Here is a 27,626-nt window from a genome sequence, read left to right as displayed (position 1 = left end):
GGAAAAACAGGTTTTGAAAATTTAAAAGTATGAATGCGTAGTAGTACATCTAAATATTATGAACAAGACTATAAATAATTTGTTTGTTTGTTTGTGAAGACGAGAAAAACTTACTTGTACAGAAAAACATATATGTAAAAACGGTTGGTATGGATAGAGAAAGCACTAGAGAGCGAACAACGTTTCGACCTTCTTCGGTCATCACCAGGTTCACAAAAAAAGGAAGAGCTAACTGACCGATAGCTGACCACATGTTTTAAGGCGATTGTGTAACTGAGGGTAGGAATGTAGAGGGCGTGCTTAGATGTTGGATTGTATTTATAAATATTGGTATAAAGGCGTTCCTTTGCATTGGTTTATTTTGGGCTTGAGTTGTTGTACAAGTAAGGCTTCTTTAATTTTATGTTTGTTCATGTTCGTTTCTTTATTAAATGTGTGAGTGTTTTCTGTGGTTATGTTGTGTTTATTTGAGTTGCAGTGTTCGAGGACGTGTGATGGTGACTTTTTTGTGTTATTTGAATCTGGTTTCCATTTTTCTACTTTTTTAAATCTCTGGTTTAATACAGCATGTCGGTTGATGGGCGAAGTTCATTATTTGTATCTCTAAGTTATTTAGTTCTTTGAATTGCGTGTTCAACAACGCTTTAAGTAGTTTTTTCTGTAAATTTTGAATAATTTTTGTGCAATGATTAAAATTTTTTGATAGTTTCACCTTTACAAAGTTGTTAGTTGTTGGTGCTTTCAGGTTCTGGGCATGGCGTTTAATGACATACAATACAGTTTACAGTGTTTATTATTCTGTTTATAGTTTTCGTAAGATGTGATAAGATTAGTTTGCAAAATAAAGATACCTCAACTGTTTTATCGCAATTTGTTGATTATTTATATTTTCCAAGAAACTGAATATTTTTCTAGTTACTCTATTTGAAAATCAGCAAAGGTAAGTTAGTAAAGAACCGAACATTATCCCAGATAACAATATTTTCTAAATATTTTGAAAATCAACAACATGTAGTAGTTAGCTTTACGAATCTAGATACTTTTACATTTGCGTAGTGTTGACATTAATTTAGCAATCTGTTAATACGACTGAGAACCTTATCATGTTTATTACATGTCATCATATGTTACCCTAGAGCATTTGTTAGAAACTTTGTTATTTTGCTTTTTTGTTTATTTTAATATCATAAAAACTTCAGTAAAAGATTAAGATATATTTTTAAAAAAATAAATGTACATTTGAAGCGTCATTTGAATTAGTCTGTTTTAAAAATAAATTAGACCAAAATGAATAGTAACAAATATGTATATCTAGTTTTTGAAATTCTCATCTCACACTAGTAACCTACAAAGTTTTTAAGTATTTTCCTATTTCATGGCATGTGTATTTGTATCTGACGTCGCAACAGCATCAACCTATAACTTTTAGCTTTCTTTATTAACGTCATTTTAGAGTCTACTGATTGATAACGCACTACTGCATAGTATTGTAAATGATTTGGTTAATTAGAAATGAGGAGTGTTATGAAGTGTTAAAAGTTGAAACTATGAACAACTTGGAAAAAAATACAAGTATGATATTAAGGTTATTTTAATACTTAAATATTAACTTACAAATCAAAAGTTTGTATCTATTTACATTTAAAATGCTGATAATCAAACATTTAAATTGAGTATTATGCCTCCCAAAGAAATGTTAAAACACCTGCTTTAGAAATACAAGCCTGGGATGTATTTGTGTTGTACCTGTTAATTTTAATTTTATCAAATTTTACATTAAAAATGTAGTACGTTGTAAACATTGCGTTGAATTTGTTAAAAAAAGGGCCACGGTATAAATATTCTCACTTTATTGGCCAGTAGAGGTTTTATTAAATGTTATTATACATTTAAAAAAACCCATAAAGTTCGATAAAACATTTGTTTTGAATGCTGGGATGTTTATGTACATACATATTAAAAAGTAGAACAATACAATGAATAACAGGTTTGGCAGAAGACAATGAAAATTTTCTAAGTTTGTTTTACATGTTGAAATTATATCTATTCATTCGTAGGACGAAACAATAATCGCAGAAAATGAAATCCAGATAACAGTCGATGAACCTGAGGTAAGAAACAAATTGATGTAGAGATATTACAAAATAGTTCACAAATGGAATAGTTTTTTATACAATTTGATTAAATGTCTTAGCTCTAACAGACATTATCAACTATAATAATTCCAAGTTATATTTGACAAGTTTTTCTAATAGCTTATTTGGTTTTTTTGTTTGTTTAGGAAAGAATATTAAAAAAATAATTGAATTAACTTTCAGCCAATTGTATGCTTTCTTCGTAACGAAACGAAAAGACACTCAAGTTAAAGTACTTGGTTTGGTTTGTTTTGAATTTCGCCAAAAGCTACACGAGGGCTATCTGAAAATTAATACAGATAGTTTTTGTAATAAAAATATATTTTAATATATATCAATAACAAAATGTACAATAATTGGTATTACAAATAATTATTAACCTACAAAGATTTTCAAAACTTGCAAATAAAAGCGAGACTTTCAGACCATGATAAAAGAACATAGTTCAAGTTGATGCAGATACGATTCACTTAACATAAAGCTAATTCTTTGTTATTTGCTTTTCACACGTCGAGTTTTTCACCGCTGAGAAATATATAATGTGTAGGTAAAAATAGTTATGTCCGATGTGAATCCCCCTGAAGTTAAATGGTTTCTTATATTCAAAATCTATAAACATTCCTGGTGAGATATCTGATGTTATCGATTAGTTAGTGTTAATCACAGTTTTGGTTTACGAGGTTTATATTACACGAACCCTAGCAAAATATTACCATATACTGTCTTATGACGTCAAGCGTTTGTTACATTTATAGGCGTGGTGTGAGTATATGAACAGAACGTTAATGTTAAAGTACACACATTTATTGTTGAATCTTACAGTCGAGAATCATCTACACATTCAGTGAATAGACGGGAATTTTGCAATACAGGTTTAACGGTATAAGTTGTGTACATTTTTAAATATAAATTTAAATTGGTATACTGTAGTAAATCTCTGACAATAAGTTATAGAAACACAAAATTAGCTTTAAGAAATATGAGTTTCTTTACGTAAAAGTGGTACATATACCACTAAAGTTACTTCAAATCACTTCATTGTCTAAGTTTTAAGGAATCCAATTCATTATTTTACAATAAATAGGAGTATGTAGTGCAGCCCAAAGACAAGGGTGACATCTTATACACAGTGGATGAAGTTCCTCGTTGGTACCTGTGTTTCGTACTTGGGATCCAGGTGAGAATACGAATTTTAATGTAGTTATCTTATTATGTAGTATTACTTGAATAAATAATATTTAAAGTGATTAAACACATATAAAATCTTATTATATGTTATAATTATTATTCTTCATTAAACAATTCTACATTTATTCATCCTCACAAGACTCACCTGTTGATGATACTCGTCATGTTTAACGATGATGATGAGGTTTATTAACACAAATTATCTAAATATTTCGTATTATTTTTACAGTACCATATGTTATTGATAGCGAATTTCACTCAGTGAATCGTTTATTTCTTTGTTCCAATACTGCTTTAAAAGAATATCTCAGCTGTAAATATGATGTTTCTACTGCAACATTTCACTTTAACATTAGTATTTCCTTGATTAATGCAATTTTTCTTTCCAACATTAACATTGTTTATGTTTCTAAATATAGTTTTAAACAAACTTTATTTTGAAAAGTCACTTTCCTCTGTATTCTTACTACCGGTTTCTATATTTTAGTTTTCTGCTTCTTAACTTTACTATAAAATTATAAACCATAAAGAAGTGAAACATTCTACTGTTTCCCGTTACTACAGAGCTTATATTGATCTTTTCTTTGTTTCTCTTTAGTGTTACCAGACTTCACACAAATATTTTTTTAATACAAAACGTTTTACTTTGAGTTTTAATATAGCTTTTTAGTGAAACATCTATCTTTAACTGAAGATATACCAATATTTTGAATTGTTCGTGTTTCTGAAGGTATCTCGTTGAATAATTCTCCTTTGTCAGATAACAGGATATAATTAGTTCTTTGATTTATCGATAGATATATTTATAATGAAATACAAATATCACAAAACATTATCATAGTACGGGCCTTATTCTTTGTTGATGTGAGTTTCTTTGTTTCAACTCATAAAAGCGTGTCATTCACCGAGCTCTCTCAACTATTGCATACACTGTGCACTATTCTAAGTACAATTATTATACTTTATTATTTATTTTACATGTAGTTTCATTAAATGAAGTTTTGTCTATGTTAATTTGTTTGTTTAATCGCGTAAACATTTTTTCCAAATGGTGTGTGTTTTCTTATAGCAAAGCCACATCGGGCTATCTGCTAAGCGCACAGGGGAAAATCGATCTCCTGATTGTATCGTTGTAAATCCGAAGACTGACTGCTGTACTAGCGTGGAGATGTTTTCAAATAAACCAGAATTTATTTATCTAGTATGTAAAGCCCCTAAGAAAGCTTAGTTTAAACGCCAATTGTGGAAATGAGAAAATAAGGAAAATTCGAGCAAAGATCACAGAATATACTGCAAATGTTTTATAATTACAGATCTTCAACTGTACTATTTTCGTCGTATTTGTTGAAGATTACGAGTTTCATTCAATCAAAGGATGGTCGACTGTGTTAATGAGATTGAAATAATGTTCTTATATATTCATATAGTTTGTAATAATCCATAAAGGTCTATATTAAGAATGCAATTTTATAAAATATAATAGGCTTAACATAATATCTGATACCAGTGTAACTGATTATTATTATATTTCTTGTGCTAGTGAAAGATGGTTAAATTGTATCAGTTAATATTATAAAGCAAACAACCAACGTAACAGTTGCCATTTTAATTATAATGTATATAAATTAATATGTTTATTGTTGCATGATGTTGAAACACCAACGTAAAAATAGTTTACTTCCCTTTATTAGAGTTTAATTAAAGTACCTTACACTTTTTTTATTGCTAAGAACGGTTATGAAGTAGTATTTGATTGAAATATGAATAAGAAACGGTGTTTATTGGTTTTGTAATAATAGCAATATCTGATGATGTTCGGGTCGACTGTGGCATATTCTTACATAGTCACACCAAAGCTCTGCATCCAAGAATCTGACCCTGCTAGAGGCTACATAACATCAACATTATTTTTTGTGTCAGGTTTAGGGTCCCTAATCCAGTCAACATTCGGTACAAGGTAAGAGCCTAAGTCATATGTCTAACTTTATAGGCATGAAGTGTGAGACATTTGAAATATCATAAAACTGTAGTTTTCGGAATGATGTCCTTGTTTTGTACTTACACTGACGTATTGAATCGCGAAATTATACAACAACTCTACTTATTAACTTATGTTCAAATATGAAAATTAAAGAAATCCGGCCAATACTTTCTAAAGAAATATAGTTATTTTATGCTACAGAATGTGTTATGTTACAATAAAGTTTTATTAAATTTACTTTAACATTTATGCGCAGTCCTCTGGCAAAGTCCGTTGTTTATCACAGACATTTACAATGCAGATATTTATACGTTTAGTTTATTCAACTATTTTCGGTTTAAGGATCTAGAATTAATACGATCGTGATATCCTCGTGAGTTGATGACCTAGATAAAGTTTTTTGTTTATTTATTTGGAATATCTCGCAAAGCTGCACGAGGGCTATCTTCGCTAAGGTTCCCTATTTCATAAGTGTAAGAGAAAGCACCTAGTCATCTCCACCATTTGCAGATTATTGAGCTATTTTTTATCAACGAATAGTGGAATTGACCGTTACCTTATAGCGCACCTATAGCTGAATAGGGGAGTATATTTGATGTGACGAAGATTCGAACCCGCGACCCTCAGACTGCCAGTCGAGCTCAATATCTAACTGGAAATTCAGTTAACAACAAAAAATTGACATTTCAAATGTTGAAAGTGGAGCAGTGGTCTTTTCCAATAATTAAATTTTTCAGTCAAAAATCTCCAAATGGCACAGCAGGAAATATATGTATTCGCACCACTAGAAATCAAGTTTCGATACCCGTGGCACGTACAGCACAGATAACCTATTGTGTAACTTTGAACTTCATTCCAAATAAAAAAACAAAATTATTGAAAATGTATTGACGAGAAGGTTACTAATTAGGAACAAACACAATAATGGTGTGAAAAATGCTATGAAATATAACAGATGCTTACACAAGCACCTTATTTAACATTTAATTTCCACTACCACGTGCAATAGAAAATTAAAAATGCGTTAAAGATATTCGTTGCGAAGACATATATATAAAGACGAGCGTACCGTTTATGAATTTCCACGTTTTTGGATTGCTTAAAGAAACGTTAAGATCCTACCATCTACTCTAGATGAAGTATGGTGAGAAACAAAGAAGAATAGAGAGCTTTGAACACGGAATCTTTGAAAACATTGAGAGAAATTCAAACAAAACAAACAAAGCAAAATGTAAAGCTCTAAATTCTTCACATTCTTTAAATTACGCTACATGGTTACTGACAAAATCCAATGTCATCTGATAAGACATAATTAGATTAAACTGGTGAAATTCGAAAACCTTTTTGATGTAACGTTTACAAACTGTGTATATGAAAGAAGCTGTCTGGTGAAAGGTTAATAGACAAAAATATAGTTTTATATAGAACCCTGAACCTGTTTCAAATCTTTTTCTGTAAATATACTTATGTTAAAGATAGTTTTGATATTGTTTACAGTCGATTGAACTCTCTGTGTAATTATAATCAGAACTGATTTAGTATTTACACGCAAAAACTTATTCAGTGTTTTTTAATAGACTTCCGATAATTCAGGGTCCGTCATTTGTCTTTCTGGCTCCGATATTTGCTATTTTGAGTTCAACTCAGTGGAAGTGTCCTAGTGAAGAAGAAGTGTTGTCGACTACAGAAGAAGAGCTACAAGAAATCTGGCAAATCCGAATGAGAGAGGTGAGAAATTATATCAAAACAGGTTTTTTGAAATATTTTGTATCCGACATAAGAAATAAGGAGTTTATTAATTACCGGAAACGTAAAAATAATTACTGTCTTGAAATCCTAAATTATTTATTTCTGATCTGCTACTGAATGAGTATATATATGCCAAAACGGCTTGTTTGGGTTGAGAAAATATTTTGCATTCGCTCTTCTACGTAAAATATTTTCCCAACCCAAACGAGCCGTTTTTGCATATATATTTCTTTACAAGTGGGTTTTCTCGACATTACTGAATGAGTACACCTGGAAGTTAATAAGAATGTTAGTGTTAATGACGGAGATTTGAAGAAACTAGTACAATTCATTATTGTTGTAATAAGAAGTAGTTCAGCATCACAGACTTTAAATTCATCAGAGTTGCAGGTTTTTACGCTATGCGTTAACGTAATAAAATTTATCACTAAAATAATATATTATTATATTCATTTTTTTACTCATTAGGCGATACTATCAATAATTCGGTGGGCAGTAATATTGGCAATCACTTCTATTTTAAATTTACATGTCGTACAGTGTTGATTCTTATGATCGAGAATCTTCTAAAAAATTAGTGACAATACAGGTTATTCGCATTACATATTTAGAAATATATGTTACATGCACTGCAGTAAAACAGTTATAAATGTAAAAGTAAATGTATACCAGTATTTCCTTTATTCGCTTTAAATGCAATAAGTAATGGCCTGGCATGGATACGTGGTTAGGGAGCGTGACTCGCAATCTGAGGGATGCAGATTTGAATTCTCATTTCAACAAACATGCTGGTTCCTTCAGCTATTGGATTATTATAATGTGGCAATGAATCCCACTATTCGTAGATAAAAGAGTATCCCAAGGGTTTTCAGTGGGTGGTGATGAATATCGGCCTTCCTTCTTGTCTTTCAAAATTAAATTTATGAAAGCTAGTGCACATAACTTTGGTAGAAATTCAAACGAAACAAACAAAGCAAAATGTAAAGCTCTAAATTCGTCACATTCTGTATTTTTATATATTTTTTATATATCAGCGAAATAATTAAGCAGTCTATTAAATAATGAAATAAAATTCCTGTTTAAGTCTCTGTGACGGATTTAAACCCAGATTTAAATATGCATTTCAGATATTTTTTTACTAAATGAAGTTGTTATAAACACTTCATTAGAAAACACGAAAATTAATCACGTAGATCATGCAGTTATTTTCTAATAAAATTAGGATTTCCTTTTCAGAGAGAGAGAACGTCTAATTATTATTTTTTTTACATTTTTACATTATAATTCCTAAAATAAACCTGAGAGACACTTCACTAATTACTTATATGAAATGAACTATAATATATCTTTGCAGATCTTAAAATATCGTTTTTCTTATATTTTTCTAGATACAAGGCGCTATCATTGTAGCATCAATCTTTGAAATAGTTATTGGACTTTCAGGGGGTAATAGGAATAATACTTCAGTGGTTAACACCATTAGTTATCGTCCCTACCATCTCGTTGATAGGACTTTCACTCTTTGAAGAAGCAGCTTCTACAGCTAGTAAGAACTGGGGAATATCATTTATGTAAGTCTTGTACTACAATGGACTTTTTTCTTATTGATAGTTTATGTATATTAATTTTATTTTATCTGTTATTGTCTATTTAAGACTTAGTAAACACATTAAACATGAAATGTGATAACATTAATTTGTAATAAGTAAATCATGAGAGTATTCTAGTAATAAGTATAAATGGTCGATCTTTTTGGAAGCTAATTTGTTTTTTATAATTTGCAATATAGGAAATTCTTGGATAGTTTTGTTTTGAATTTCGCGCAAAGCTACTCGAAAGCTATTTGCGCTAGCCGTCCCTAATTTAGCAGTGTGAGACTAGAGGGAAAGCAGCTAGTCATCACCACCCACCGCCAACTCTTGGGCTACTCTTTCACCAACGAAAAGTGGGATTGACCGTCGCATTATAACGCCGCCACGGCTGAAAGGGCAAGCATATTTGGGGCGACCGGGATTCGAACCCGCGACCCTCAGATTACGAGTCGAACGCCTTAACACACTTGGCCATGTTGGGCCCTTCTTGATTGGTTTCTTGAAATTTTTTACATTGATTCACTTATTCTGAATACCAGTTGTTCAGCGGTGTGTCTGCGGACTTACAACGCTATAAACCGGGTTTAGATACCCGTGGTGGGCAGAGCACGGATAGCCCATTGTGTAGCTTTGTACTTTGTTCAAAACAACAACAATAACAACAACAACATTATTTTTAATTTTGAATATTACTTATTCGTCTCTGTGGAAACAAGAGGTTGCGTAAATCACTCAAAGATATTTGTGGTAAAGGTGTAGGAAACACACTAAGAAGAAACATCACAGGATTCGTCAAAGAGGCATTTTACGACAAATAATGGGTCCTGAGAGAAATTTGTGCCATTTGCGTCGAAGAGGTGAGATAATGAATTAAAAGTAAGAGAAAGTCTTAACCTTTCGGAATTCCAGTGGTCTGGTGTAAGCCTAAAAACCACAGTAATGACTGCTATTTTTTATCATTGGTCGTACAAGTCTACAACTCTCGAAACATAAAGGAAATTTCTCATCCGAACCTTCATTCTGCTTTAAGGCCAACAGGCGATGTTGATGGACCTGTTCGTCCTCCATCAGAGACTTTTCATACAGTTTCAGGTGATTTTGTATCCGATGTTAATAGAAATGATGATAGGGACCCTGTTCAACCTGAAATATCTGGTTATGTCAGTGATTTCACGAGGGGTTTGGATATTCATAGATTCTGGAATCCAAACTTCCGGCTAAGAACTTACTTTCTCTAAAGATATACTTTTGCAGGAACAGAATTCGTGAGAAACCGATTATACCATTCTTTTCGCAGGAAAGCTTACTTCTTAATTGAAACAAATTGCTGAATTGACACCAATGTTAGGAGCTGCACTCTATGATCTAAGTGAGTGGCGATTGTTTATTAATTCCACCAAAAGAAATCTACAAGGTGTTCTCCTATACAATGGTAACATATATGCTTCTGTTCTTACTTCTGATTCAGTTGAGAGAAACAAATGAAAATGTCGAACTTTTTTATAAGGTGAAGTACAAAGAACATGGTTGGAAACATTGTGGATAATAAAAGTTATTTGAATGTTGTTGGGTCAATAAAACTTTCAAACAAAATTACCATATATTTTTTGTGTGAATGATACAGCAGAGCATGATATCAGCACTGTATAAAGAAGCAATGCTCAATCTGTCTGATTTCAAAACCGAAAAACATCAGGGAAAGTGGAATATCAGTATGAATGCTGATCGTTGAAATGAGATGCTTTAGACGCCTTACATAGAAAATACCACAAATCATATTTCACGTATGAATTACTGTTGTTTTATAATCACTAGAAAAATAGAAATTTCTCTCTGAAAAACGATATACAGACAATCAAGGCAATTGCTATTTTGAAGGGATACAGAGAAAGACGATTTCTCCCTAACATTATAGATAATCATTAACTTACCCTACACTTAACACTGTGAAAGGGTTAATAATCACAATATTAACTGCTAAAATCAAACTTATATTAATTATTCCTGTTAAACAATCATATAAAATACGTTACAGTAAGGGGTTTTTCCAGTTTAGTATTCAGTGTTCTAACAACACTTCATTAAGATAACTGTATCTTGTTGTTGTTTTCAGGACAATTTTACTTCTTGTGCTCTTTTCTCAGTACCTCGAAAATATTAATATTCCTGGTTGTAGCTACAGTAGAGAAAGAGGATGGAAGATCGAAAAACTCCCAGTTTTCAAGCTTTTTCCAGTAAGTAAAGGCTTAAAATACTGTTCACACACATTTCAGTTTTATATAAAAACACACAAAAGCCTCAATTATAAATAGTTTTGTCAAAAATGAAACATTATCCAAACAACTAAGAGTTACTTAACAATGTTTTGTTGTAACTTTCATCCCACCCACAAAAAAGCTTTTAAGAAAATGAACCTAAACATAGATGGTTGTTACTGTTCTTAGGTAGTGCGATAAAACAAGTAGAAAACACAACAAACGTATTATGAAACAAGTACCACAAGGGAAAGATACACAGATTTGTATTTGCTGTACGACATAAATATTAAAGCAACATTTGAAGATAAATAACTTTAAATTTGTTTAATTTTTATGTATCACGTGTTTGTATTATAAAAAACTATAATTTTCATATTATTTTTACCTCGTACAAAAGAGTTCATGTCAGCTACATATTAAATGTCAAGTATTTCATTTTTTACATATTCAGAAGGTATTGTTCCTAGTCTTTTATCTAAACCAATATCCACTGGAATAAATTTAAATGCTAATATATTGCTTTATAGTTTATTTGAGAGATTAATACTAAAAGTAAAAATACAACAAATGTATAATAGTTAGCGATGTAATCTTAATGATGAATAAGAAGTAACTCCAAGACTACTTGCAGGTCATACTTACAGTAGTTACTGCGTGGGTTATTTGCTTCATCCTAACTGCTGCAGATGCTCTGGGACCAACTAACTCAGCCAGAACTGATCTTCGTGTACAGACGATGTATTCCAGTCCTTGGTTTAGATTTCCTTATCCTGGTAAGTAGTTATAAATATAACCATTGAAATTTAGATTTTTTTTATTTACGTGGGGAATTTACAAAGTTATCCGTTGCTCAATTGTTTTAATATACAATCGTGTTATTGGTTCAGTTATAATGAAACTAATTTGTTTAAATCACTTCTAAACATATATTACGTTGAAATCAATATTATACTAATAAAAAGTAATAATGTGAAAGATGTATCAGTTTTATGTTCTACTGATCATGTGTTTTATTAAAGCAGTCGATACGTATTTTAAGAATGTTACATTTCAAAAAAGGGTAGATAATTTATATTTTCATTTTGGTCTTTCAGGACAGTGGGGTTTACCAACAGTCACCATCAGTTCTGTTTTGGGAATGTTTGCAGGTATATTAGCATCGGTATTGAAATCAGTAGGAGATTACTACGCATGCGCGCGACTAGCTTGTGAACCTTTTCCTCCAACTGGCGCTATAAATCGTGGAATATTTGCAGAAGGAATTTCATGTACCATCTCTGGAATTTGCGGATCTGCATGTGGAATGACTTCTTACAGTCAAAACATTGGAGCAATCGGAATAACAAAAGTATACCCATGTGCTGCCCTTCCAGAGTAGATTTGCATTTCAATTTTGTTTATTACTGTTAATTGCTTAAACTTGTTGTATTATTGTGATATATGTATGTATAACATAACTGCTGATATTTTGGAAATTTAAACACGTGTATATGTAGTAACGGGAGATATTTTAGAATCGTAAAACTCAGAACACTTTTTCATTTGCTTGACTTTCACATTGATAGGTGGCTAGTCGACGGGTTATTCAGTATGGTGCTGTCACCATGATGATTTTTGCAGTTCTGGGGAAGTTTGGAGCCTTTTTAAACATAATTCCTGAGCCCATTATTGGTGGAATCATATGTGTTATGTTTGCATTGATTACGGGAGCTGGACTATCCAATGTCCAATTTATCGATCTTCACTCATCGAGAAATATTTTTATCCTTGGATTTTCTTTATTTATGGGGATTACCATTCCAAAGTGGTTTAGTGGTCATCCAGGTACTATTGATGTAGGTACGTACATTTATTAAGGTAATTGAAGTTTGGGGAAGGAAATTTGTTGAACGTTATAAAACAGTGTCTGAAATCATCTGTTAGATAATATAGATTGTTGAATATCGCAAAAGTTACACAACATAGAGTATTTAAAAATATATGATAGTGGTTTGTTTCACATTAAATGGAAGATTCTTATAACATCAAAAGACGGTTGAAAGTTATCTAATTATCAGAGAACCAGATCACCAGTTTATAAAATATTCTTTAACTTACAACAGATTGGTAAACCTTAATGTAACTTAGTTTTAAATTATTTATTTTGTTTCGTTTAGGGAATGACGTAGCAAACCAACTCATTGCAGTTCTTTTGAACACCAGTGTATTTGTTGGTGGACTCATTGCGTTTGTGTTAGACAATTCCATACCAGGTAAGGGATCATTTCGTCGAGAGTTCATGAATAAACCAAACATATGGCAATGTGATATGTTACTCCGTTAAAATATTATGTTAGCGGTTTATGTTATATTAAGACTCGAAAAATTTAGTTATTTTTGTAGCCTACAGTATCTGTATAAAACATTACAATTTTATTCTGCGTAACTTTCAAAACAAAAAAAAGCTTCCATTTGTAACATAACTTTCCTGACAATTGATTAACCTATTTCCATTTTAACCGGTTCTCCATCTAATACAGCGGTAGGATTACGAACTTACAACGTTAAAATCATGGGTTCGATTCCCCTGAGTGGACTCAGTAGATAGCTCGAAGCAGCTTTGCTATAAGAAAAACACACTCCCTCCATTTTAGCCTACTAACTTCAGAATACTGTCTCCGGGCTGTTTAAATCAAGTTATGATGTAATGGTATAATATTTAGTATAACGATAGACAATGTGATAATTATATATACCTTAGTTAGCTTGCTCTGAAAATAAAAATGAAATTCTCAAAATATTTTAAAGGTTAATATTTGAAAGCCCCCAAGAGTGTGGCTGCGGACTCATTGCGTTTCTGATAGACAATTCCATACCAGGTAAGAAATCATTCTGTCGAGAGTACGAGAATAAACCAAACAAATGGCAATGAGATATGTAACTCCGTTAAAATATTATGTTAGGGGTTTATATTATATTCAGCCTTAAAATATTCAGTTACTTTTTAGCTGCTTGCTAGAAACGGGGTATCAATATCAGAGGTGTAGCATTGTGCTAAGTTCCAAACAAACTATTTCAAAGTCCTACGGGGGAGATTAATGCCCTTTAATATTATAATAAGAACGACTACAATAGCTGCACAAACGAAACGTCTTGGAAACGATAAAAATTTCTGCAATCTAGAAAGCCTAAACATAAAACACATCAATTAAGAATCCACTATGATTAAGTATATATAAACATATTACCATTGTCTAAAAAATTGTTTATGTTGCTGATATTAATCACTAAGGTACACAATGGGCCTTCTATGCAGTAGTTGTTATGAGTATCAAATCAGGAGTTTTAGCAACTTAGATTTCTATAAGCCTCTTGGAGGGCTTTATATAAATTGATGTTAACACGGCGTAAAACGTCGATCATACTCCAACTTGTAAAGACATCAACCAAATGTGGGGATTTTAACACATGAACAAAAAGATAATGATAGGAATACACATCAGTACTGATTGAAGGTTCTTCTGTAATTTGTATTTATGGTCCAGAATAAGAATGAAAATTTTACCGGTGGAATACAGATATGAACATCACAAGACGATCACTGAAATAAAACAATAAGTTATAACTGATTCCTTCTTTAATTTGACATTAGACAATTTAGAAACTTTCCTTATGAAAGTTCGTACAATGGAATACTGTGTGTTTTACTCGTTGTTTCATATTGTTTAATATATTGTTCTGTATTAGTAGTTCTTTGCTAACAGTAATTTTGATTCTTATTTTTTTCATTGAAAATATATCCTATGAAAACATCAACAAAAGTATTTATAAAATCTTTACGAATTTTCTTCAGCGTTGTTTCACATAATATTTATTTTATGTTACAGTAAAATAGAACTTAAAAGGCCCAAAGACTCAACACTAAGTCTGATTGTTAATAGAGCTAAAAATCAGGTTTCAATATGTTTGGTAGACACAGTGTAGATAGTTCATTGTATAGCAGCTTTGTACATAATAATAAAAAAAATGAAAAGTTAAAATAACTTCTTTCATATAAGACACTAATTTTTATCCATATTTCTGTTTTTCGTGTATTATGTCGTATTTGTACTGACCACAGATATAGAATCGAAAAAAGTCTGTTTCGTTCTTTTTTGTTACCAAGTGTCAAATCAAAAGAACGACCTGTCTGTCGTGTGTTTAATATTTACAACCTACAGATGAGAAACAGAAGAAAATATTATGTCTTTTAAAAATAAATGTGATATCAGATATAAATCAATAAACATCTTTCCAAATACATCAGTAAGAGAAAAAGACATTGAAGTTACTCTCAAAGCTAAAAATATATAATAAAAATGTATGAATTTCAGGAACAGACGAAGAAAGAGGACTTATCAAATGGAGAAAGCAAGGCCTTGAACATAATGGATCTGAAGGTGATCAATTGACATTGTTGTCACCTCCAACCTATGACCTCCCATTCGGCATGAACCTAATTAAAAGATATAAAATTTTGAAGTACATTCCTATCAGTCCAACATACGATCAGAATAGTTTATTTGGTAGTGTAAGATCATTGTTTAAAAAAATTATACCTCAAATCAATTGTAATCGTAAAATCGACTGATTGTCGAAAGTACATGAAAACGATATCATCCTTTTATAATTTATAACTGTTACAACAAAAACTGTTGAAAGTAAAAACATGCCGTGATCGTCTCTTCATTTACAACATTTGGAAAAATGTCACCATAAGTGTGTATTAGTTTGGGAGGTTTAACTCTGTCACCAGTTTCACACCACGTGTAACAAAACCTAATGAATGATTTTCTGCTTCCAAGACAAACTTTATATCTGTTACTCTTTCATGACATTTTGATCGTTTTTATTATAATCACGATATACAGCTATCTTTTAAACTCTAACAACTCATTATAAATTTTGGGTTTAATACTTGAAAATCGGAACTATAAATCTAATCATTTTACTTAGATAATTTTTGCTTTATAATATTGTTTTGAATGTAGTGTACTTTGCTCATATTACTAAGTTTAAATATAAACTGATCTACGCGATTGAATATAACTAATTTGATCATTAAGGGATTTTGATTTTAATGAAATGTTAAAACCTTTGTCAGCATTTGTCGCTGCCATCATGGGAGTGACCGTGTAGTTCATTATCTTACGTTAGTTTAAATAGAAAAACATTTGAAACCATTTGCACTTATTTTTAATGTCATTTAAAGTGAAAATTGGAGATCATTTAAAGCAATAAAGAAGGTTGAAGTGGTTCATGTGAATAACTACATGACTACGGCCGTTAATATATGGGTATTTAGTACCAACATCTAAAGTGCTTCCTTTTAGTGATATCAGGCAGCAATAATAAAACTCTGATGTAAGAACTAATTAGATGAAAAATAGTGAAATAAACAAATTTAAGTATAATTCATTCAATAAATTAAACTTTTGCAAAAATAAAATATTTTTTAGTTCAATTAAGGATTATGTCGTTCAATAATATTTCGTGTTTAAGACATTCAGGCATCTACAAACTTGACCTTATTAACAAAAATTATAAAATGTTTCAAAACTTATTGTTTCTATATTAATAAGTATATTATTTACAAACATAAATATCAAAGTGTTAGTCATAAAACATCATAACCAAACTGAACTCACAACTATGCCTGCAAGATTTTCTAATAATTCATATGTTTTATAGTGCAATAATTCTTCTGAAATAAATCATGTAATTTTATTTTACCGTTTAAAAGTAAATGGCCAACACTATTGTCACAATACTAAAATATCACATTTAGGTGAAAGGACTCTTTTAAACAAATGACTATGATTTAAAAAAAACTGATGAATTTCAGATATATTTCAACATACATTAGGGTTATATACTTTCCGGAAATTAGATAATACAGAAAATGTTCTTTTTTATCAAACATTTATTCATCTCAAAACACTTCAATGATGTATTTTTGTTGTTTGTTTTTTTTTTCTGTTCACAAGCAAGCAAGAGAGGTTTAACAAAGTATTTAAGATTCTGTTTTAAGTATGTTCCGTTCTAAAACGTTTAAAATGTAGTAAAACAAAATTGAAATATTTAGAAATAGTGATAGAAGATTGTTATATTGGACTAACTAAATATCTTCGTCGTAAAACTATTTTATTGGGAAATTAAAACACAATGAAAACTACGCAATTGTAAATGTTTTATGCGTGTATGTAGAAATTATTTGTAAGGAACAATTTTAGAGAAAATATCATTTTCCAATACTACTTTACTTGCCAATTAAAATACAATAAAACTAAGCACTCGAGCAATTGTTACAAGTAATGACAGCACATTCTCCAAAAAATAACTGAAAACAATAGTCAAGATTCTTCATTTGCCCCAGAGCCTTTAACATGTAAAGAAAGAAATCAAAGTGTTTTATAAATACACTATGATAACGAATGGATTTATTAATTTCAAACGCCATTGATATATTTGATCCATAACGTTATTTATATCTGAATAAACTGTATTCTGAATTACCTTTATGCATTACCAAAGACAGTTAACCTGAAGATGACCTATGAAGGTTGAAACGTTGTTATCTGCTTTATTAGTATAAAAGTTAATACCCATACCAACCGTCAAGAGATATTTATACCACAGATATTTTGTTGAAAATTGCTGGGCGATAGTTAGTAAATGCTTTTAGAAACAACTTTTTTAGAACTTCACTGAAAATGCTTTTCTCAAAAGTATTTCGCAAAAAAACAACAAATTGCAACTCTATTGAATAGACGTCGAGATCATACATCACATATAAAGTAAAAATAAATGTTAATAAGTTAATTGCGTCTTTATATTTCAGTCACGCAATATCAAACATGAGGTTTGTCATCTTTTGAAAGAAAAATAAATTTCTAAGTACAACTTCTACGTTGCGAGAAATTTATTTGTTGAGATCAAACGTTTTTGTTGTTTTCTTCTTTGTCTAACATAAGGTTTGATGTCATAACATTAAGTAGATATCTCATACATGCAGTTTATATATGAATTTTTATTCCCTCTAATATTGTTAATTTATTTTCCTACGGACTGCGTTGCTATCTCACGTAGCTTTCTGAAGAGTTTCTACAAATTAATTGTGATATTAAATAATTGGACACAGAGTTCGAGTTAAAAGTTTTGTGGCAGTAAACATGATTAGTTCATAAAAAATACGTTAACTACCTCATCTGTATTGTCTCATTTCGTTCGAGTAAGTTATATTTTCGAACAAACAAAATACGACTATGGATGTCTCATTTAAAGACCAGCGAATGTAAATTATTAGAAAAGTGAAAATTATTATATCTACGAATATTTTCTAGATATATTAAAAACAACACGTATCAGTTAACTTTGCGAATCCAGATACTTTTTGTTAGCATAGTGTCGATATTACTAACTTAACAGTCTTTTAATACAGCTGAGAACATTTTAAGTATACTACATGTCCTCTACTATATGTTACTCTAGAGCATTTGTTTGTTGATTGGTTATTTGCTTTTTCTTTGTTTTAATACCATAAAGCCTTCAACAAAAGTTTAAGGCATATTTTTTAAATTAGATATACTTTTGCAGGGTCAACTGAATTGGTCTGTTTCAAGAGAAAATTATTTTTATTTCTTGTTTTTGAAGTTCATATGACACGCTGTATGGTAACTTACATTTTGTGATAATTATTCTCGTGATTAATGGCATGTGCATATTTATTGTCCTCACGACAGTTGCACACTGCAAATTTAAGTGTCGTTTAGTTGGTGTCATTTTAGAGTGTACTTACTGATTTACAGACAACACACTATTATATAGTAGTGCAAATGATACTTCTTACTTAGGCCTGCTAAGCGTAAGGCGACTTGTAATCCGAGGGTCGCGGGTTCTAACATGCTGCCCTCCCAGCTGTGAATTAATCCCACTATTCGTTGGTAAAAAAGTAGCCCAACAGTTGGCGGTGGGTGGTGATGACTAGCTGCCTCCCTCTAACCTTACATTGAAATAGCCTAGCTCGAGTAGCTTTGTGCGAAATTCCAAAAAAACAAACAAACAAAACTTCTTACTTTTTCTGGTAAATTAAAAGTTAAAGGTTTTCATAAAGCATTGAATATTGATACAATGAACAAACTGATAAAATAGAATTACGTGATCAGGGTTATTTTGATACTGAGAGATTAACTAATAAATCTAAGGTTTACTGAGACATCGGTTTACAAAAGTGAAGAGCAAGATGCCAAATAATCTTAGGTATTGAATATCATGTCTCCAAAAGAATTGCATAGAACCCTGCCTTATAAATACAAGTGTGGGATATACTTCTGTTACAAATTATAATTTTAATATAATCACAAATTTTATATAAACTTGCTTATGTATATATATTCATATATAGAACAAACCAAACAAAAGAGTAAAAGAAAATCCAGAAAAATTTATGAACCAAAAGTGAAAAGCGACATATAAACTTGTTTTTAGTTTACAAATACCCCTCGCGTACAAATTAAAACTCATACAAATTATAGAAGTATAAAATATTGAATTATATGATACGAATAAAATGTACAAATATTTCTTTAGAAATGCTTTCGTCTCTCAGACAATTTGTTGAGATACCTCACTTACAACAGCCATCATGAACGTATATTTTAAGGGATATCCGTACAGAGTAATGTTTGCTTAATTTTTTCTCATATTTTATTTGTGTTTTCTAGGTTCGGTATGGCCAGGTGGTTAAGGTGCTCGACTCTTAATGTGAGTGTGGCGGATTCGAATCCCCATCACACCGAACATGCTCGCGCGTTTACCCGTTGGGGAGCTATAATGTGACGGTGAATCCCACTATTCATTCGTATAAAGTAGCACAAGAGTTGGCGGTGGTTGGTGATGACTAGCTGCCTTACCTCTAGTCTTCCACTGCTAAATTAGGGACGGCTAGCTTAGCTAGCCCTCGTATAGCATTGCGTGAAATTCAAAAACATACAAACAATCGGCATGACCAGGCTGCTTGGGCGCTCGACTTGTTATCTCAAAATCGCGGTTTCGAATCCCCGTCACAATAAACATGCTTGCCTTTTCATCTGTGGAAACGTTATAATGTGCAGTCAATTCTACTATTCGTTGGTAAAACAGTAGCCCAAGAGTTGGCGGTGAGTGGTGAAGACTAGTTGGTGTTCTTTTACAAATATACCACTAAGTTAGGAACGGCGAGTGTAGATAACTCCCATGTAGCTATTCAGAAATTTCTTAGCAAAGAAAGAAGCTACTGGAGTCATTTAAATGATGCAATGGCCCCCACAGAGCAGATTTGAATTTCATATATCAAAACTTGACAAATCAAAAATTACTTCCAAATTAAGTTTATGGGAATGTAACAGTAACATTTAGTTCAATGTCTGCAGTTAGGAAAGCAAAAAGGGGACCCACAAAATATTAACTGTTTCTTAAACTCAAGCACTTCCACTTATTATCTGTTGTTCTAAATATAAAAATTAATAAGATTCTGTGATTTACCTTCAATTTGTCTTTGAAAGGAACCTGAAATCTAATTTTTAGTTTTGTTCTAACACTTCTTCATAGAACTTAACATATCAGGAAGTTGCATGAAACATTCAACCACTGGATCATCATTCCCTTCACGTATCATACAAGTGTATTAAAAATTTTTAAATTAAATTGAAATCCGACTTCAGAAATTAATGAAATATGAATTTAAACCACAATTACACTTATGTACACTTAACTCTGACGGGCAAGGTACACATATCGTTTGTTTCAAAGTATGTTTTTATACAACGCTATGCAGTTGTGGTATGATACATGTATTCTGCTCGGCCGACGTAATAGAAGAGATCTTTGCTTCTTCTCTTTATGATATTAACAATTCTGCAACTTGGAAATTACGTTACTTTAGTTATTTTGTTTACTGAGCAGTAACGAAGAATAAATAAGTTACGTTATAGCGTTAGTGTCTCATATTCTTCGAATGCTTGTACAAAAATAGTTTAGTTTTGTTTAATAAAATCTACATACACACCATAAACCTAAATCTTTATCACGATAAGAACTTACGATGTTTGGAAAGTCTATGGCATATCCTTACTTGGTCACATCATAGCTCTGAATCAAAGACTCTGACTCGTCTCGAGACGACATGACATCAACAATACTTTTTTTCTCAAGTTGAGGGACCCTAAGGTAGTTAACATTTGATGCAAAATAAGATTCTACACTGTTCATCTAAATTTAATTGACTTAGAAATGGGGAGCACTTCAAATGTCATAAAACTGTGATATCCTTAGATTACTTTAACCACAAGGAACAAATTGAACTCGTTATTTTACACTTTCACTCGTCATACACTGTTATAAATTACTCTATTTCAATAGTTTAGTTAATTTCATGGGTTTGTCTTACTTTTCATAAATCACAGAATTTTATACGCAATATTCAACACATCCATATATTTCATAAATAGGTGTAATGTTCCAAACAATGTGGGAAAGTTTTTCTTTAACCTATGTTCGTTGTCGAATGATGACTTCTTACGTAAATAGTGATACAAATTCAATATTTCAATGAAATATTAGTTCAATTCATATGATATTGTTACAAAAGTAATATGCTTTTGGTTTGTCTCATTTGAATTTTGCACAAAAATGCATGAGGACTCTCTGTTTTTTTTCCCACAACGGCTATCGAATCCTGGATTCAAGCGTTTAACTTTGCAGACATACCACTGTGCTACTGGAGACCATTTTGAGGTCTGAATGAAAAGCTGGTGACTGGTGTTGTTTTTGGTAATGAAGGTGTAAAATAACTAATTATAGTGAAAAGAAAAGCAAGTTTGAAGGGATACTGTCCTTTCTCTACATGTTATTAATAAACTAGAGAATATAAATAAACTTGCGGCTCGAAGGACATCTTCAGAAAGATCTGAAACGAGTCGTACCCTTGCTGTTGTAAGAAAGATGCAGCATCTTGTAACAGATGACAATCCCGAAAATAAAGCTTCTTCGTGTAGAAAAGTTGTGAAAAGGAGTGGTTGTTTGTTTTTCTTATAGCAAAGCCACATCGTGCTATTTGCTCTTCCTAATTCAAATTTTATCACAGCTACTCATTACATGGACTTTTCAAATTCTAAAATTTCATCGATGACTGCTTTTATGAAACATTCAACTAAACAGAACAGGTGGAAAGAGACTTCGTGACTTGTCTCGAAACCAACTGATATTAGCTGTGTATTGTTTGTGTTTGCGTGTTTATGTACAGGATAATTCTATGTTAAGAGTTTTTTTTACATATTTTACAAACATGTAGGCTCGGCATCGCCAGGTGGTTAAGGCAGTCGACTCATAATCCGAAGGTCGCGGGTACAAATCCCGGTCGCACCAAACATGCTCACCATATCAGCCGTAATTTATTTCACAATTTCAAATCCTTTAATACGAACCATACAGATTTCCCCCTTCATAATCAAGCATATTCTGTGATATTAAGTATATTTTTATCCATTAATGTATTTTCAGAAACCTCATTTTCTAATTTGCTTCGTCCGGCTAGCTGTAACCTGATTCTTTGTTTGTTTGTAATTAAGCACAAAGCTACATAACGACTGTCTGTGTTCTGCTCACCACGGGTATCGAAATTCAGCTTCAAGCGGTGTGAATAATCCATACCAATTTCGTAACAAGTTTGCAGATACAACTTATGAAAGTTTCCTTTCGCCTCCATATGATACCAGTATTAATTCCTGTTTAGTTACATGTGTTGCCAGACTGTCAGATTGTAACAAGAAAAGCTGATTTTTTATTTTCTTCTTTATATTATCTAGCTATGGCGAGTGAAACAATCTATGACTAAGCATAAAAATAAAGATACAGGCGTTTTTATCGCATGTGCACTGTACAAGTTAAACTATACCGGTACAGTGTATATCTAATATTGAGGTGAAAGCTTTCGGTTTATGTAGACGTTATCTCTTCCAAAACTAGTTGACTGATTTAGACCAAATTTAGCATGCTAACTTGTTAGTCAATAAGTAAACCAAATTCTTGTTAAACGTTCCACATCTTGAAAAATAAAAATTTCTGTTGAATAACCTTATATCTTTACTGCAGTAGCTGTTGTAGAAACTCACACCACAACAAAATTCCATAAGTCAAACACTGTAAATAAAAGTTTGAGTACATTGACGTGTTTCTTATAATAAACAAAATAAAATATCCAGCTGCAATGTTAAGAATTAAGATATTGCTGCCACTTACGTTACAATATATTTCCTGACACACACATTTTAACTTCTGGTTCAATTAGGATAAGGACTAAAGCATGAATTAGAGGCGTAATAAATAATTAAAATAGTTTTAGAATGATTCTTATTTCTTGACGTAAAATATAGTTCTCCGTAGAAACAGAAATTTAAATCATTATTAAAATAATTGCGTTATCTGTACCAAATCCAAACAGTAGTAATACTGACCACTTCTCTACTGTAAAATAGGCTACTTTGAACGAGAACTGACACAACCATTTTACCATTTCTGCGAAGTTTCTCTGTTCGACTTCTACACTTCCCCACTTATCAGTAGTGACTTTCTGTGTCTAGAAACAGATTGCTTAGAGAATGAATGATTTTAAAAATACTCCAAGTGAATTTGCTTCTTATTGGCCAATTTGTGTACGTTTATCACGTTTTTAAAAGGAGGAAAAAGGCTGTGGAGCGTAGTCTCCTTAAAAATACTTTTAAAAGTTTTTAAATCAGACGTTTTAACTGTAGACTTTCACAAAGGGCACAGTAGGTAATTCAACCTGTCGTTAAAAATATTGTCAGATTCCTCATCCACTTAATTATTATCAATTGGTTTTTGTTTATCTGATGTATCAAAGGTCAAATATTTATTTGTCATTTTATATGACCAATTTGTGATTGACTCTTGTTATAATTAGAATTTTAAGAATGAACAAGTTTGTACTGAACATGTATGGTTGTTTTCCGAGCAACGTACGTACGCTTCTATACCTACACATGCAGTCGTAATATATGGCAATAAACACATACAGTAAAACGTTATTGTACCATCTTCTGTCGCTTCTCATTCATTTGCCCAGTTTTTTGTGTACAGGTATAAGTTTAACCAGTTCACTGCTCCCGTACTTGTTGTGGTTGTTATGTTAAAAGAACAAAGACCTGCTTCACACAGATAATTTATAAATCTTGGTCTATTTACTATAAGAAATCGTCACGTTTGCTTTTACAAATAACTAAACACTGTTTTGTTTAAATTAAGCTACACAATAGGCTATCGGTGCTCTGCCACCACTGAGTGTCGAAACCCGATTTCGAACACCGTGAGTCCGCAGACATACCGCTTTGCCACTGGAAAACAATAAACGATGACTTAAATGGTATATGATAAGTAGAAATAAAAAAGAAAAGTCAGTTATCTGTATTTAAACGTTATACGACATTTTCAGAAAGCTACTACAGTAAAAGGAAGAGAATTGTGTAAGCACGTTATATACAAGAATCTAAATCATATAAAATTCATTTTATTTCTGTTGAAGAGTGTCAGTATTTTTTTGCAGTGATTATCTTTGATAAAGATGTTTTCTCTAAAATAAAGGATGTAAAAGCTTTAAACTTTCAACATTTTCCTTAGCTTAATAATAAACAAGCCAAGTAACTGTTATGTACAAGGTACACATTCTTGTCTTCTTCAAATTGATTTTTTTTTTCAGCAGTGAGTTCCTGTTGTTACCTACCTCTTGGTGAACTGAAATAGATAGCCCTAAGTGTCTTTGTTATAAGAAAACACACACGCACTGTTTTTACCTCAAATATACTTCAGTTATCTTAGGCATTTTACACAGAATTACAGGCTTAGAAAATAACTGTTTTTTTTTTTTATGTAGAATAGCATTTCATCCTGAAATTAATAGTTTCGTCTCATTGAATTATATTAATAGCTTCGTCTCATCCGGTTATATTAATAGCTTCGTCACATCCGTTAATATTACACTCTTCTTCTTCCTCCGTCTTGTTACAACTCAAGAACACACAAAATGAAACTATCTTATGTGCGGTTCATTCAACAGGTGTACTAAGAGAGGTAGGATTATTTGTTATGATCAGTATATTCCTTCCCGATCTCTACCTGTTACATCTTGGAGTGGCTTATAAAACCTTTTGTCACTGTGGGCAAGATAATCCATTTTTCGATCTTAAGGTAATATTAGAAAGTTTTATTTATTTAAATGTAACAAGTCACTGACATTAAACTACTACACGATACGCTTTTATAACGTATGAAACGCGTTAATCGATAGAATTACAGATACCATTAAAGCTTTGTCCAAAATTAACATCTCATGGAATGTCTTTGAACTGTAGTTTCCTTGGAAAATGAACATTATAACACCGCTTATAAAATATTATGTTTTGATTAATTAGGTTGTCTGTTTAATATATAGAACGGTATAAAATCCGTTATTGTAATTATAATAATACTATAGTTTTACACATTATACTTCAACATAGCAAAAATTGTACTAATCTTCCCTTAAATTTTCATAGTCATTGTGGAAAAATGGCGTACTAACTCTTCTCGATAATAATTTTTCGAAAGATGAAAGATGGTTTTTTTTTTTACCGAAACACTTCGATTAATATATTTCTCAAAGTTTTAATATATCCATAAATATTTATATATGTATGTATGTAAAGAGAGAGAAAGAGGGTATAACGTATGACCCCCCGTATAACCTCAATACCCACAAAATTATGATCAGTTTCGTTGATCACACTCTTCACTATAAATTAAAATAATATATTTTCTTTTAGTTATAAAGTACGTTAAATAACAAATTGGGCCTAACGAGTCAAAGTGGTTCTAATTTTAAGCGAGATTTGAAAGTGTAATAATTATATCAAGGGTAACATTTGTGTAAATAATCCTTGAAGATTTTTTTTCGTATATTTCAATTTTCAATTAAAATTAAACATCCAATAATACTTAACAAGATTCACGTGATGTTCGTAAAATGCTATTCATTTTAAATTACGAAAACAAAGTTAGAAATAAACATTCAAATTATCTATAACATATTATTGTTTCATGCCACGAATATACACCGAATAAAATTATATACGTAAGTCTTAGTAATGTTGATAAAACCCACTTGTAGAGAAAAATATATATGTAAAAACGGCTCGTTTGGGTTGAGGAAAATTTTTTTACGTACAGGAGCGAACAACGTTTCGACCTTCACCGGTCATCGTCAGGTTCACAAAGAAAGGAAGAGATAACTGACCGGAAGCTGACCACACGTTTGAAAGGGGTTGTGTAACCGAGTGCCGAAATGTAGAGGGCATGCTTAGATATTTGAATGTATCAGGTCGAAACGTTGTTTGCTCCTCCACAAAATAATTTTCTCAACCCAAACGAGCCGTTCTTACATATATACGTAAGTCTCGTTTTTTAACAGCCTTGCAACGTTGTATAACACACATAGTGTTATGGATTAATATTCAAAATAAATGTGTTTTTGTATAAATATATAAAACTTTATCGACATACCTTCAATTCAAAAGCCAGATTGTCCTGTTCCACGCTTAGGAAATATTTTCAATACGATTTCAGAAGTAATAAATATAGATACTGACAGGATACGTTGACAACAGCTGTCGAACTGTGTACAAAAGTTTTAACCAATCTTCGCGCTGTTCTTCACTGAACCAGGTGTAATGTGTATGTTTCTATCACTACGTTCGTGAATCGCTACGAGGTAGGAGGAGCTAAAAAACGTATCATCATAAGATGTAACAAAACTCACAAAATTTAAATTTTGTTTAACTTTTGGAAACAATTGTACGTTGTGGTGATAATTAGATATTGTATTTTTATTGATTTATTTTTATATATTTATTTTAATATCGATGTTTATTTCAGTTGAACATAGATTTAAAAATGTATTTTACTTGTATTGTTAAATGTGTGATGGGAATTTTAACTTTCTCTCTAAGTCTTTAAAAGATTCTCGACTGTAAGAATAAACAATGTACTGTAAATACCAGTGACTGCCAGTTTTGTTGCCAACTTAAATAATCTTCTCTGAACATTTAACGTCACGTGAATCTTGTTAAGTAATATGGGTTGTTTAGCATTAATTAAACATTGAAATAGAGGGTAATAATCCTCAAAGATTATTTACCAAAATATTAGTCTTGATATAATTATTATACTTTCAAATATGTTTTGAATTTCGCGCAAAGTTGCGCGAGAGTGATCTGTGCCAGCCATCTCTAATTTATTAGTGTAACACAAGAGAAAGGCAGTTCGTCATCACCGTCTACCGCCAACTCTTGGGCAACTCTTGGGCAACTCTTTTATCAACGAACAAAAAAAAAATAACATAATCAAATTATGCAAATAGTAGTAGATGAAGATACGTAATATCATCAGATGTGACGAAACTCTTTCTCTCAGAATGGAAATTTTTAAACTTAAAATAGATTTAGTTTTTAATGAGCATTAAAAATTGTATTTTTTAGTATTTACTGTTATATATTTATTTTCAAATTTACATTTTCTTTAGTTAAACATACACCTGAAAATGTTGTAAATTATATTATAAAATGTGTATTTCGAAATGTCCGCCTTTTCTCTAAATCTGTAAAAGATTCTCGAGTGTAAG

General features: G+C 31.4%; 1 long non-coding RNA gene and 1 pseudogene across 2 annotated transcripts in view; one reads left to right on the top strand and one right to left on the bottom strand.

Annotated features, from left to right (window-relative positions):
• LOC143246509 (solute carrier family 23 member 2-like) overlaps positions 1-16,104 on the top strand; it is a 77,389-nt pseudogene extending 61,285 nt beyond the window's left edge. Inside the window, exons 3-12 of the transcript XR_013026012.1 lie at positions 3,220-3,312; positions 5,123-5,280; positions 6,882-7,032; positions 8,442-8,624; positions 10,759-10,879; positions 11,535-11,676; positions 11,998-12,251; positions 12,469-12,742; positions 13,060-13,155; positions 15,256-16,104. The product of XR_013026012.1 is annotated as a solute carrier family 23 member 2-like (transcript). The remainder of the gene's footprint in view (positions 1-3,219; positions 3,313-5,122; positions 5,281-6,881; positions 7,033-8,441; positions 8,625-10,758; positions 10,880-11,534; positions 11,677-11,997; positions 12,252-12,468; positions 12,743-13,059; positions 13,156-15,255) is intronic.
• LOC143246512 (uncharacterized) lies at positions 1,842-26,655 on the bottom strand. The gene is made up of 3 exons (XR_013026013.1): positions 26,510-26,655; positions 11,546-11,673; positions 1,842-2,106 (listed from the first exon to the last, which is right to left on the bottom strand). It is a non-coding gene; the product is annotated as an uncharacterized LOC143246512 (long non-coding RNA).
• Positions 26,656-27,626: the final 971 nt, after the last annotated feature.

The sequence above is a fragment of the Tachypleus tridentatus genome, chromosome 3 (assembly GCF_004210375.1).
Source record: "Tachypleus tridentatus isolate NWPU-2018 chromosome 3, ASM421037v1, whole genome shotgun sequence".
NCBI lineage: Eukaryota > Metazoa > Arthropoda > Merostomata > Xiphosura > Limulidae > Tachypleus > Tachypleus tridentatus.
The sequence above is the reverse complement of the archived record's forward strand: the minus strand, read 5'-3'. Positions and strand labels throughout refer to the sequence as shown.